The sequence below is a fragment of the Daphnia pulicaria genome, chromosome 1, assembly GCF_021234035.1.
Source record: "Daphnia pulicaria isolate SC F1-1A chromosome 1, SC_F0-13Bv2, whole genome shotgun sequence".
Lineage (NCBI taxonomy): Eukaryota > Metazoa > Arthropoda > Branchiopoda > Diplostraca > Daphniidae > Daphnia > Daphnia pulicaria.
In genome coordinates this window covers 24,011,700-24,025,793 of record NC_060913.1, presented here as the reverse complement: position 1 = coordinate 24,025,793, position 14,094 = coordinate 24,011,700, and the positions used below count along the sequence as shown (strand labels likewise).

The window sequence follows — 14,094 nt, the reverse complement described above, 5'->3', positions numbered from 1 at the left end:
AAGAAAAAATGACATCCATTCCCGGTCTATTGAATTAATAACAACGTAATGGATTAGAGTCGTTTCTGATTGGATTAAACGAAATTTTTTTTTCTATCAAAAAAATTAATCCGAGCGAATCCGAGCAAAAATGGTGGCGGTGGTACATAAATGGTAGACGACATGTGTATACCAGCACCGGGGTATCTACACAAAAATAAGAAAATAAACAACAAAAGAATAAGAAGAATAGAAAAAAAACTTTTATGACACGATAGAGGAACGGCCAGAGCGCGCTTCGTTCAATCACGTGACCGCAATATCTCCTGGCACGCTCCGTGCAGAGATGGTTGGGGGGGGGGGGGGGGAGTGGAAGACGGTCAAGCGGAAGGGACGACACTATTTTTTTTTTTCTTTGAACAATTTTTGTTTTGGTGAAAAGAGGCCGGAACCCAAAAAGAAAAAAGAAAAAGAAATAGGCCAAGCCGAAATAAAAAAAAAAAAGGGAAACTTGGCTCTGTCTTTGATAGAGATTGGATTTATCGTCGAGTAATTGCTGTGTGCAGCTCAACAACTTTGTGTCTCTCTTTTCTTTTTTTTTCTGGACAACACAAAAACACATCAGCTGTGCTCTTTTTTTGTGTTGGTTCAAGAAAAGGCAACTGACGTATTTATAAGTCACGAGATGATTGGATGATAATATACTAGACTGCAGCAGGAGAAGCCGATCGTTTTAGGCTATATATTTTTGAAATCGCCCCCCTTTTCTTTCCTGTCTGCAGTGACGCTTTGATTGAACATATTATATAAAAACGGACTGACTAAATCAAAATCGATAGACTATATAAACCGAAAAAAATCATTTCTTTTTATGACGGCCGTTTTTTTAAGATATTCCTGGCCAAACTGGAACGACGACGTATGCTATTCAGATGGGGGAAGGGAATATTTCCGGAACTCGGACTGATTGACATATCAAAGTTATACAACCCGGGAGAGAGAGAAATTTGCATATATACACGCTCAACCTACAGCATGACATATGGCGCCCAAGTTTAGATTTATGGGACGCTATTATATTACAGCACAGGAGCCACATATATACACACGGGCTCCTTTGCTGGTGTGTGTACAACTTGGACACATTCAGCGACGTGAAAAATGTGTCTTCCGTGTTTGTTGGCTGAGGCGGGCCCGGTGTACAGCAGAAGTGGATTTGCATACTAAACGAGGCAAGGTCGTCCAATGTTAACACAAGCGCCCAGGAGAGAAGAAGAATAAAAGAGATTCCCGCCGTGAATCCTATTCCATCGGCCAACGGAAGATGGCATCCGTTATATATAGACTTTTTTTTTTTTTTATGACCGACCCAGATTTATCGTCGTGATTTATAATTCCGCCTAATGATTGCGTGACCTTTTCACGCCGACAAGTGGAACAAAAAGTGCAAAAGCAATTAACGGAGTTTGACTCAAACTTCCGTCAAGTTCCGTATAATTGCAGAAATTGTCGCCAAGTTTGGGCGGCGCGGCGGCAGCGGCCTTCGCCAAGTTCAAATTGCAATTTTATTGTCCAATTACTTATTGGGAATTCATTAAGCAGTAAATTTACTTCAGCAGAATCTCGACTTGAACGAAAAGCAATTTGATTTTTACGGCTTCATCTTATTTCCCAAGTTAAAAATCGAACGATTTAAAAAAAAACATATGGCATTAAAAAAAAAAACTATTGAATGGAAAAATAGGAAACCATTTCAAAATGTTTCGGCTATGATGCTCACATTTCTCTTGTCGAAATTTCAATCCCGATAAGCCCCTCAACTGTCCAATGCAACGTCCTTTGTAGGGCCTATTTTATTTTAATTCAATTTGCTTGTAGTAGGTCTAGCTGTAGAATTTAACTGGCTAATTCATTTGTCCCTTGACAAAAATATAAGTTTTGAGATCGTGGTTATTGGCATAAATTACCATTTATTTTAGCAAGAGAATCCAATACATTATTGTGAATTAGAATTAGAATTAACAGTCGAAAATTCTGCACTTGACGAATCCGCAAACGGCGCCGTCGAGTCGAGTGCGGAAGTCAATGTCTTTGGTGTTCTTCATGTAACAAACGCCGTCGGTCCATGTGAAATGGATGCAGTCCGCGTTGGCCAGACAGACGCTTCCGCATTGCCCCAAGGTGCTGGGCTTCTCCTCGACGTCGTTGCCGTGGAACTCGCAGTTGAGCCAATATTTCACCTGGCCGTTGGAGCTGGAATACATTATGACGTCATCACGATGACTCGGCTGGGCACCCGCTATAACCGCAACCAATAAGCAGCCTGCCAGAAATATCTTCATGCCGAAACTATACTATAATAACACACCCCACAAACAAACCAACAAACAAACACGGAATTAAATTAATGAGGATGAACATCAATTATTCACCTGTATAATTCTATGAATGAATATATACCCGTGAATGACTCTAGACGAGAGAAACAAACGAAGCAAACGATTATATACGTAGATGGTTCGATCGAGACTACTGAAAAATATACAAGTTATTATAGCCTCCTTTTTTTCCAGATTCGTTTCAAATGGGCCATCGCGTCAATAGGGAAATTGGAACATTCGGTCAGTTGGCTGCGCTGGAAGCTTTTCTGAGAAAAAAACCCAATCACGTTTGACGCTAGTCTGCTAGTAGAAGAATCACTTGCACTTTGTTATCTCAAATTGCTTCGTTTTTATAAGGACTTATATTCGTCGTGCTGTTTGATGAGAACGAGTTGTGAAGCAATTCATTATTATAGCTATGCACAGACGACGTTCTAACAATCTTATTCGCCGTTGATGTCCAGCAGAACAAGAAGTCGCCAGACACGTTATTATCAGAACCGGTTTTCTTATTTCGGGAGTGTACATTCAACAACTCTTTCATCACTTGACCCATTGCATTAGACACGCATCAATTATAAGGGCCACGTGCCGTTCATGTCTGCTCACCTCGAAATGTTTTTTGCAGCTCCCCACTTCAAGTTGATGATGTAGAAAAGGTGACGAATAATCGGCAAATCGTGTAACATTTAATTGTCGACATAACCGTCAACCAGAGAGTTATATTTGATGGGCGCATGTCCGTCTATGACAACTGAATAACAATTTCAGCAAGTTCATCGATTGAAATAATTATAGGCTGACCGATTCCAATGGGAAATATGGATGGTCGAGCAGAAAAAAATTGAGTCGGTAATAGATTGACGTCTGAAAGGACCGTGTTTGACTTTTTCGGGTTTGTTACCAACCTCTTGGAAAAAGTTGGACATTTTGGGCTCGAAACTTTTGTTGGTAAAATAAATAAAAAGAAATAGAAATGCATCGTTATCAGAAGTTTATAATAAGGTAGACACGTTTACTGGAGATATTTCAGTCGCATAACTATGTAAGGACTAGTCGAGGAATAGAACTTGATGGATGAGCTACTTTCCAGGTGCTTATTTGGGACACATATTTACAGCTATTTCCGCATCGTATAGTTTGATGATATAAAAAGCTTCCTTTATCTAACTAACTGGAGTCGATTCTATGGTAATTTGATGAGATATTGATTTAGAATAATTCTAGTTTGCATGGCATTCGTTTGGATAGGAAAGCGCAAAACTTTAATCGGGTCCATATATTCGAATGGGTTTTTGGTATTCTTGGCATTACATAACGTGAATTCCTCTTCCCAACGGCAATCGTTTTGCGTAAAGATTCAAAAAATATGATGAAAATATAAATAGACAACAAACATACTATTGCGCCATGGAAAATATCAATAGTTTACGAAAGTTTTGCCTGCGAATTCAAAAAGAAAAAATTGACGAAAAACTCGCCAGGTCTATCCGACCGACAGTGCCCTCTAGTAGTCAATTATTACAACTTTTTAAATTGTCAGTTACCTGCGTTAGCAAGGTACCCGTTACCCGAAGAAATGGTTGCGATTTTTTTTCATGAAAAAAATCAAAATAGCACATAACCTACAAAATACTTAAAAAAATAACATTATATTAATAAATCTACAAATAGCCTTTTCAATAAGGTTTAGTTCAGAATTAAATAGGGAAGAGTGGGGCCAAAAGGCTTGGGGGCAGGTCGCTCTTCTCTAGTTATTTAGCTCTGTATTTAATTTAAAAAATTTAGCTTTTAACCATGTGTGCATCATTATCATGCGCACTTATATTGGAAATTTCAAGAATATATGACTAGCCGTTCTGAAGATAAAAAATACAAACACTTTTTGACTTTTCTGATGTAAGATTTTTCGAAAAGCTTTTTCAGATAATTTCTTTTGGAATAATGATAAAAATATTTAAAATACTAGTGAAATAAAGAATTTTATCCTCTATCGATTATATGTAAAGGCGTAAACAGAAAAATAAATTATAGTGGCTTAAAAGTTAAAATATATTTTTGTGTAGACGACCTTGTTGGCGCTATTTTTGCCTTTCACTGTAGGGCTAGTTGGCTTATGGAAAATTGCCATTGCTGAGAATACCTGAATTTTAGAATTAGCTCAAATTACTTATGGATATTAAAAACTAATCAAGGGAATTATATAAAAACCACACTGAAAAAATAAATTGTTGTTATTATGATTTATTTTATCAAAATCGAGGTTTCAAATCAACCCCCGTATCGGCTGTTCTCCCATTAGAATTACAGAGAAAGGCAACTAGCCCCGTTGTAGGGGCATGTTGTGTCATTTTTAATTTCGGTTTCTAACTTTAATTACGCTGGAATTGTAACTCATAAAATTTTCCAAAAATATTTTCAAGATCAAAGAATTTTTGCTCATTTTTTAAGACCAAAAGATATCAAAAAGTTATTGATGGAGGGATATGGGAGAGAAAATAAAAAAAATGGTGGCAACCCTTACTACTCTCCCCTACATAGTTCGTGCTTAAACAGCATCAAACTTGGTTTCTGAATTTCGAATTTAAACAAAGTCAACACTCAGAATAATACTGCGACACTGCTTGTATAAAAATAGCAACCGGAATGAAGTTTAGTTATTTGAACCAGAGGTCTTCTTCACAGTCTTGTGGATGCCGTGGTTGACCTGGGCTTCGTCTAGGTTTTGTCGAAGAATTCACCTATTATCCCTCGCTGGTCGACTATTGAGTAGAAATTGTGAGTTTAGTTGACGTCGATAGTCACAGAATTTTCTTCGACTATTACTTGGACATCGCATTTAGGATTAGTGCGCTTTGCTCGACACGGAGGTTTTTTCTCTTCTGACAACTTGCTCACCGATTCGGCTGCTCGTTTTCGATGGGACAAAGCCTTTAATTGGCTGTCATCAAGTCCAGCATCAAGAGAGAGAATCAACTCCGCTTTTGGTATCTTGTCTTCCACCAGTTTGGGAGTACCGATTTTTTCTGGAACTGTCAATTTTGCATTCTCCCATTTTTCTTCACTCGACGATGATTCTTTCTGTCGGCAACTCAAGTTTGTGCAACCAATTCTTCTTTTTCTCCATCCGATTATTGCTGTTCGTTTTTCTTCGGTGTTGAATGTGGTGTTGCAGCAGTCCACACAGCCTCACGAAATTAAATTCTTCATTTAAAGTCTAAATTACAAATAAAACAATTATTAGAAAAATATAATACTTGTTGAAAAAGAAGCCTAAAACACCAAGATCACCAAAACCTAAACTGAGGACACTAAAAAGAAATGTAAAGACAACTATAGGCTATTCATATTTATTGCTTGCTTACCCGGGTAGCATGCTATATTGGCCAATATCCATCCAATGTCCATAAAACTTCTGCATTGGTCGATCCATTTGTCGATATTAAGATTATGAGTATGGAACAGGGATATTTAGTCAATGGTAGGCATTTCAATGTTAAGAACATCAGGCATAATTCCGGCTTGGGACACGTTAGACAAATAAGCGACAATCTATTAACTGATTGCCAATATTTAGCAAATCTCTACAATTTCAAGTTGCTGCTTTTGAATGTCATCAGAATTGGGTCAGCATCCAAATTTCTTTTACAATCAAGTAGTAGAAAGCCGAAGGAAAATTGGTATTGAGCCACACTAAGATTTTATATGTGTCTAAACTGTTCTGCCGCACCAAATATGACAATGAACCAAACTTGAGAAGAAATGAATTTGGTAAACACTTAATGTTACCCAATTAACCTCCGATATTGAACTGACTATCCAAAATCAAAAAAATTACCGTCCAAGTCAAACGTTACACAAGGCTGATAAAGATAATGGGTTGTAATAAAACAAATCCCAAATCGGTTTCGCAATGATTACCCAATCTACAAACAATTCTAAAATATTTTAGGGTAACCAACAGTAGAATTCCGAGATTAATTAAGCATTGGATAGAGCTAGAAATTCACATAAAGATTATCATAATGTATTGCATCAACATTGGCACACAAATCCAGTGTCTTCCCATTAATCTCCTACGCCACCTTAAACCATAATTGAATGCCGACCACTAGCACAGGGCCGGCCAAGGCAATCAGAGTGTAAGAACACAAGTTGGAAATTGGATACGTGTTGATTACCTAATCTACAACTAGTTCAAACTGCATACAGGGGAAACCAAATATAGAATTCTGAGGTTAACTTTGCATAGCTTCAAGCTAGGAAAACATTTAAAAAGCATGAAGAACAGTCTTGGCATTGGATAACATATCCAATAAACTTTCAACCTTTGGTACTTACTTATTCAAACTGCAGCCAATTACAAATCTATTTTGGCAAAATATATAGGTAATCAAACTGGGAAATATGTGACACTATAAATTGAGTATCGGCTGTTACATTTAATAATGCAATTTGACAGCACAATGGCAAGGTCAAATACGTACATTTAATAACCAAGTAGGATATTAAATTGAAAGAAACAGCAAGAATAGCATTGGAAATGCATTGCCTGTCCACCATACTACAAACAATCGCATTCGCAGTCTAAACCAAGAGCCAATTAGAAGCGAACAAGGCACCACCATAATGAATGAAGTTGTACACTGCAACATAATTGTAGAATAAAAATTCTAATCATGAAATAGCGCTTTTATTTCCGAAATCGTTGTTTCATAGGCTTAAGTAGGAGTCGTGATGATTCATTTTGGTATCCAAAAAGTATTTTTGTTTTTATTCCATATCGTAAAACCAATATTCAACCAACACTTTACAACCAGTAGTCCAATTTTAACATTACGTAGTCATAGGGTCAAACTTAGCAATTGGTCCACAAGATTAAAAGTGTTGCATTGGTAAACTTCTGAGCTATAAAAGTTAATTCAATTACGAGATTGGAGAAATGTGTGGTCAAGCTTACGAACCCCACATCGAAAATTCAAGAGTTTCATCGGCTAACCAATATTCTACCAAAACAGCTTTCTCGTGAAAAGTGATCCAAATAACTAGATAACTACTTGACATAGGACCCAGTTTGGGAAATCATACCAAGCAATTACCAGTCTTCTATCCGTAAACCAATATTTGAACAATAAATACTTGTCTTACTTATTTCAATAATAAAATAACAAGACTTAAACAGCATATAACCAAGATTAGGAACCCATTCAAAAAAGGTTAGACTCCACATCTGATTTTACCTACATTACTTCATGACTGAATACCGAGCTGAATAACGTATGTTACCAAACAAAATGGAAAATGTTATGAAAATAAATGTTCCATATGGGCCTTAACCAAATGTATTTCAAACAATGAGAATTGGCTTTAATCTGAAACAGGGCTGAATCATTACATAAAACGATTGTATAATTTTTGATGTAATACAAGTTCTCCATTGTCCTCTATTTCCGGATTTGGCTGGGAAATACACAACTCTCCCAAACGACGCACTTCCTCCTCGGCAACGCATTTCAGAATCTTATTATCATCTTTCAAAATGTATGCAAAAATAAATACATGTCAAAACTGCCTAATTTGTAAATGTGCATACTTCCCATCTGTAACACGCGTCCCGAAGATTACAAGTTTCCAGAACACGTAAACTGTCATCACTACACTGACATTTTTTCTACTCTAAATACAAGATCTACTATATAACCTCCTGGTATTTTCCTTGGCGTGTGTTAGAACATGAAGAAAGTGTCAAGATTCGCAAGGAAACGTGCTGTTGACCGAACTACAAAAGAAGCCAGTTGTCAAACTGTTGTTGAGCAGCCAACACGTTTTCCAGTTACAAGATAATAGCACTAATTTGGGCAATACAGGTCGGGACTTTCAAAACATTACATTGTAAACATTACATCAAAACGTTACATTGTAAACTTTTTAAATTACGTGCACAGAAATGAAGAGATAGAAAACCCCACTATCTCAGATGATGATGGAGGCCAACTACTGCAGATTAATGTTGGAAACCAGGATGACATAACCAAGTCTCAGTTCTGGTAATATTCTTGAAATTACTGCGTCTTCGGAAACTACCGATAGTGGTGTGAATTAAGCGATCACGTTCATTATATTTCTATTAAAGAGGACGAAAGAACTTGCCTTACTATATTTAAAGAAAAGACTTTCTCTTAGCACCCTTGGAGCTATTGCTAAGTTAATAGCAGCACTGGGTCACAAAGATGCCGATTGACCCAAGCAAGGACTATACTCCAAACAACCAATACTCCAATAAATAGCAAGTCATTCCATCATTTCTCTTTGAAAAAAGGTCTCGTGGCAAAGTTGAAGAAAGGCTTGGTTGACCATAACATATTCATACTATCAAAATCCAAATTAACATTGATGGTACTAGTGACTTCAAAAGAAATTCCGTCGACCTATGGCCAATACTATGTAGCGTATCCAATGCACTCGATTCTTTGCCTTTTCTTCTTCCTTTCCGGCCATTTCTTACTGAGCTGATCCAATTGCAAAGTTAAGTTTTAGAATTTGAAGGCAAAGTTTATGCAGTCGAAATAACTTCTTTCGTCTGTGACGCTCCTGCTAGACAATTTCTAAAGGCCATTACTGGGCATGGGGGCTATGGTGGCTGCGAACGTTGCAGCCAAACTGGTGTATTTGATCTAGTCTATCACTGCCTTACTTTCCCGGAGTTAGTCGATGTTTTTCTTCGAACAGACGTCACTTTCCGCAATCAGGTACACAAGAACCACCACTAAAGAAGTAGTTAACTGCTTCATTTAAAGATGAACATAATATCGAGTTTCCCTTTGGACTACATGCATCTTGTTCTTCTTGGTGTTTTAAAATGGTTGTTGACGATTTGGACAGGATGCTGGGGAATTAAGCATTTTAAACATCGACTTAGCACACGGGAGAAGTTTCAAGTGGAGCAAAGACTACGTGGGATTTGTCTGTCGTATCCAGAAGAATTTCACAGAATTACTACTACACTGAAATATCCCAAACAGCTAAAAGCCAACGAACTGCGTAAAATTCTTCTTTATGTTGGACCAGTAATCTCCAAGGGAATTTTAATAAGAGAAAAGTGCACCCATTTTTTGTATTTACATTGGCAACTCTGCTCTACTATACGTTGTCTAAAACCTAGGGTATAATTCCAAACGTCCTTTTTTACTTGACTTGGACTTGACTTAGGTGGTTTTCCGACTTGACTTGAAAGTTTTTTCAGACTTTCATCCAAGTAGGATTCCGAACACAAAAATCTCAAGTCAAGTTGAAAACTTCTACTTGAAAACGCAAAATTCGAGTCACCAAACTTAGTTAAGTCTCCAAAATCTCAAGGTACCTTCCTAGGTGCCTTGAAACTGACTTACGGGCTTAAGTCCACTAAGTTGCGGTGAAAATTTGCGGTGGCGTTGTGTTTGTTTACACAATGGCCGATTATTGTAATGATGTCATTCTTGAATTCTTACAATATATGAATAATTTAACTAAGGATTTGGAATATTTAACTACGGGAAGTGATAACAATCAAATAGTTCCTAATTGTTTGTCTTATTCTATATTATGAAAAATGGAACATATTTTTATAAGTTGATTGACCTTCACTAGAATACATCATAGGGTTTACCTTATAATAAATATTGTAAGAAATGATCTCCCTATCATAAACTTTGGATTTTCAATGACTTATTGTCCATCTTTTACTAACACAAAAGGCAAAAACAAGCCGAAATTCATTTTCTTTCGATTTCACATTGATTTTATTTTGCAAAACTACGCAACCAAAACTTTTTTAAAATTGTATTTATAATGTTCTTCGCAGTCCTCTGATACCGCCAAACAACTGTGTCACGATATTACACAACTGCAGTTTCTCAACCCTTATCTTTTATATTGGAAAACCACGTTCATTTCCCAAAAACTAAAATAACTTGAAAAACTAATAGAAGGATATATTTAAATTTCCATTTCATATTCCTTTTAACATATAGCCAAAATATTAATATGCTGAAAAGCAGTTATCCCAAGCGCCATTGGTTCAATTGGTTGGCACGCTAATTAGAAATAAAAGTCTGTGTTTGTAAGATTTCCAAGTCCTTTTTACCTGGACTTGAAAAGTTAAAATTCGTCTGCAAAGACGAAAAACATTCTTAGTAAGACCTTCTGCCATTGGCTCTGTTGCCACTTTCAAGTTAAGTAGCGTTCCTAAGCCAAGTAAAAAATCTTAGTTAAGTCTAGTGAAAAAAGACAGCTTTTTTTGTTCAGAATCACACTTCAACTTGAAAACTAAAGTTTCGAACTTCAACCCAATACTTGACTTAAGTCGTACTTAACTAAGACTGTTTCAAGTCAAGTTCAAGCCAAGTCTTATAAAAAGTTTGGAATTCGACCCCTAGGCTATTGTCCATTGGCTCAAGATTGTTCGCAATATTTTGCTTTTCAATTTGGAGAAATTTATGGCAAGAACAACCTCATTTACAATGTTCATTCACTCATTCATTTAGTTGATGACTGTGAGATCGATGGCTCACTTGATTCTTGCTCTGCTTTTCCATTTGAAACTTTCTTGGGTCAGGTGAAGATGGTCGTGAGATCCCCGAACAAAGTGCTCGCACAAATCGCAAAGAGAATATCTGAACTTGAAAAGTATCTGAGATGGAAACACCGATCAAGAATTCTATTCTTAACCATGAGAGTCCAGTTGCTTCGCTGAGAACACTAAAGCATCATGTAAAACCTTGTACAAGGAAAGACTCTTTTTTCCTTTGCGACACTGGAATGGTTGTCATAATTATGAGTTTCTTCAACACTAGAAAATCAAGTCCAAAAACCTAGACATCAGTAAAACGAGGGGCATGAAAGAACAACAGAAATGTGTTCATATCGATGATTTGCTGTTGGTGTCTAAATGCTGGGTGATACCCACTACCCGAGGCTGCTGTATCGTTCCTTTGCTGCACCATATATTACGACAAAGTATGTAACAGATTATTTTACAATTGCTCAAAGATTTGAATATAAACACCCTTCTTAAAGTTTTATTTTTCTAGATGGGACGAAGGGCCGTTTTTAACCAATCTAGATTTTCTTTCGTAACCCAATATTGACGAAATATCAGAAGGTCAACATCACCCCAAGAAAGACGTTTAAACTGTTTCAATACATGGTTGTTCTGCTTAATAACCGTTGTAAAACAATACACTCAGATTGCAGCGGAAAATTCGCTCATTGCCATAGCCAAGAATTGGATTCCGTCATTTGCAATCATAACTACTAATTAATAATAAATAATAACACTTGTATTTCCCCATTTGGATTTCAGAGTTTGGCGTATTGTTGTACTCGTCATTTCATTGATCAGTGTCATACAGAAATGCATTATTTGCAGAACGTTGGTTTGCCGATGTAACTTATATTTTGCGGTGTAATTTTCAAGCTGGGTCCTATGCTAAACTAATGTAGGAGTTCAACTACTGCGAATAATTCTCACTCTAATATTGTTACGGGTGAAATTCGGACTCAATTCGGAGTATTCGAATGATTCACAATTTCAGGCGAAGACGAGACGACTTCCGCCCTTCCGCGTAGACCTTGGCTACAAGGCCTACGCAGAAGTCATTAGTAGAGTAAACGTTAGCAGAGGGGGGGGGGGGTATATAAGAGGACAGAACCTATGACCAAATGTCTATCATTCTTATTCTGTAGTTGTCTGAGTTGTATCTTGGAGGTATAATTTGGAGGTCGTAAGCTGTCTTGTTTCTTTGTTCGAGTCATATTTGTGTGTCTTGTCTTTCTGTGTTAGTCTATTTGTATTTGTGTGTCGAAGTCGAAGTGAGTTAATAAAGAATACCGAGCGAAAAGAGAGTCGCAACAATATGTAATGTTGACAGAATTTTGGCTTCGATTATAATTGTTGCATTGGACTGGCAAGTTTGACCAAATGCGGTACCAAACTCTTCATCATTATATCTGCTTTGGTCTAAGCTGAGAAAATCGGTGTCAGCGAAATGTTGGTTAACCTATCTGACTACTGTGAATAATTCTCACTTTAATATGTAATGTTGGTAGAATTTTGGCTACGATTAGAATTGCTGCATTGGACTGGCAAGTTTGACCAAATGCGGTACCAAACTAATCATCATTATGTCTGCTTTGGTCTAAGCTGAGAAAATCGGTGTCAGCGGAATGTTCGTAATCCAAACATTTTTCAAGCCTTTTTGCATTTATCTAGATAGATTAACCAATGTGAACCAAACCGAAATGAACATAGACTTGACACATTGGGCAATATTGTGAGCAATATTTTTTCTTTCCCGTGAATCAGACACGTCAGTTTATGTGGATTTCCACCATGGCCCACCAAGCTATCCGATTTCGCAACAATATTGTGTTTTTGATCCAAACCAGTGAAATGGCTAATAGTGCCCCTTCCCCAGAACCAAATTTAGTAAAAAACAGAACCAAAAGGAAACTGCCAAATACTAATTATGCCGAGCCTTCATCATCATCATCGTCAGGCAACAAAGAAGTCTAAGCAAGTAGTGCAAGTTACACCTGAAGCTGCACCACGTATTCCCAAAGGTATATTCAATATGAAATTTTGTTATAGTTTTCTCTCAATACAGTTATCATGTTGCCTTGTGTATTTCAGGAAAGTTAACTCGGAATGAAAAAGTGAAAGAGAGTAACCACAAGGAAAAGAATGATGGCTCTGCAACACAAGCAGGTGATTCTATACGGTATTTGAAGGTTATATGGTGAAATAACATACTGGTTTTTCTTTATTTCAGAAGCTTCAAAAAAACCTAACAACGGCAACATCAAATAAGACTTTAACCAAAGCCCAGAAGTCAAAAGGTACGATATGTAATAATTTGAATTATGAAATTGTAAGTCCAGATTATAAATTTTTATATTTGTGGTATAGTAACTCCAACAGAAAAGCCAGAGTCTGATTCGTCTGAAGCAGAAGACAGTGACAGTTCTGTAACAAGCCCACCCTTCAGTCCGTTTAGAAAGAATGCTGAAAATCTAGATCACAATAGCTCTAAAGAATCTACGCCAGAGGACGAGACGGAAGAAAAGAATTCAAATGGCTGCAATACGCATACAGATGAAACCGGAACTTATCCAGCGCCAGAAGGGGGGGGGGGGGGTTTCACGCCCAAGATGCTGGAGAGACCAGAGAAGATGGAACGGTAACTCCACCGATAGAAGGGAATGTGGCTCACACCCAAGTTGGAGAAACCAGAGAATTTGTGGTGTACAACGGCGACGTAATACAGGTGTTATTTCTGTAAGCGATGAAGACATATTGGGTAAGGACAATGTCTTTATTGCTACACCCAAGTGACAACTACTAAAGATTTCTTTTGTTTACTATTTTGTTGTTGTAGCAATCCAGCAAGCAGAAAAAGCAATGTAGGTACAGGTTGGCGTTGCAAAAATGCTGATTGAGATCGAAATGGGAATGCAGCAGCTGACTGAATTAATCATGGCGATGAGACCGGAAATCGCTAACAGCCTGCCTACACCAATAAATGGCCCACCAATAACTGACCGTGCTGATGAGTTTCCTGTGACAACTCAGAAGTTGTTCGAGGAACTTAGTTAAGATGAGGCATGATGCAACGCTAATCAGGAAAGCCCTTACCCTGGTGGGGACCAACGAGATCCTAAAGGCTATTGTAAGAAGTGTATTAAAGAACCTTATGTC

At 37.4% G+C, this 14,094-nt stretch overlaps 1 long non-coding RNA gene across 1 annotated transcript; it reads right to left on the bottom strand.

The window, feature by feature from the left end:
- Positions 1–1,929: 1,929 nt before the first annotated feature.
- Positions 1,930–2,563, bottom strand: LOC124328888. The gene is made up of 2 exons (XR_006916530.1): positions 2,440–2,563; positions 1,930–2,328 (listed from the first exon to the last, which is right to left on the bottom strand). It is a non-coding gene; the product is annotated as an uncharacterized LOC124328888 (long non-coding RNA).
- Between the last annotated feature and the right edge of the window lie 11,531 nt (positions 2,564–14,094).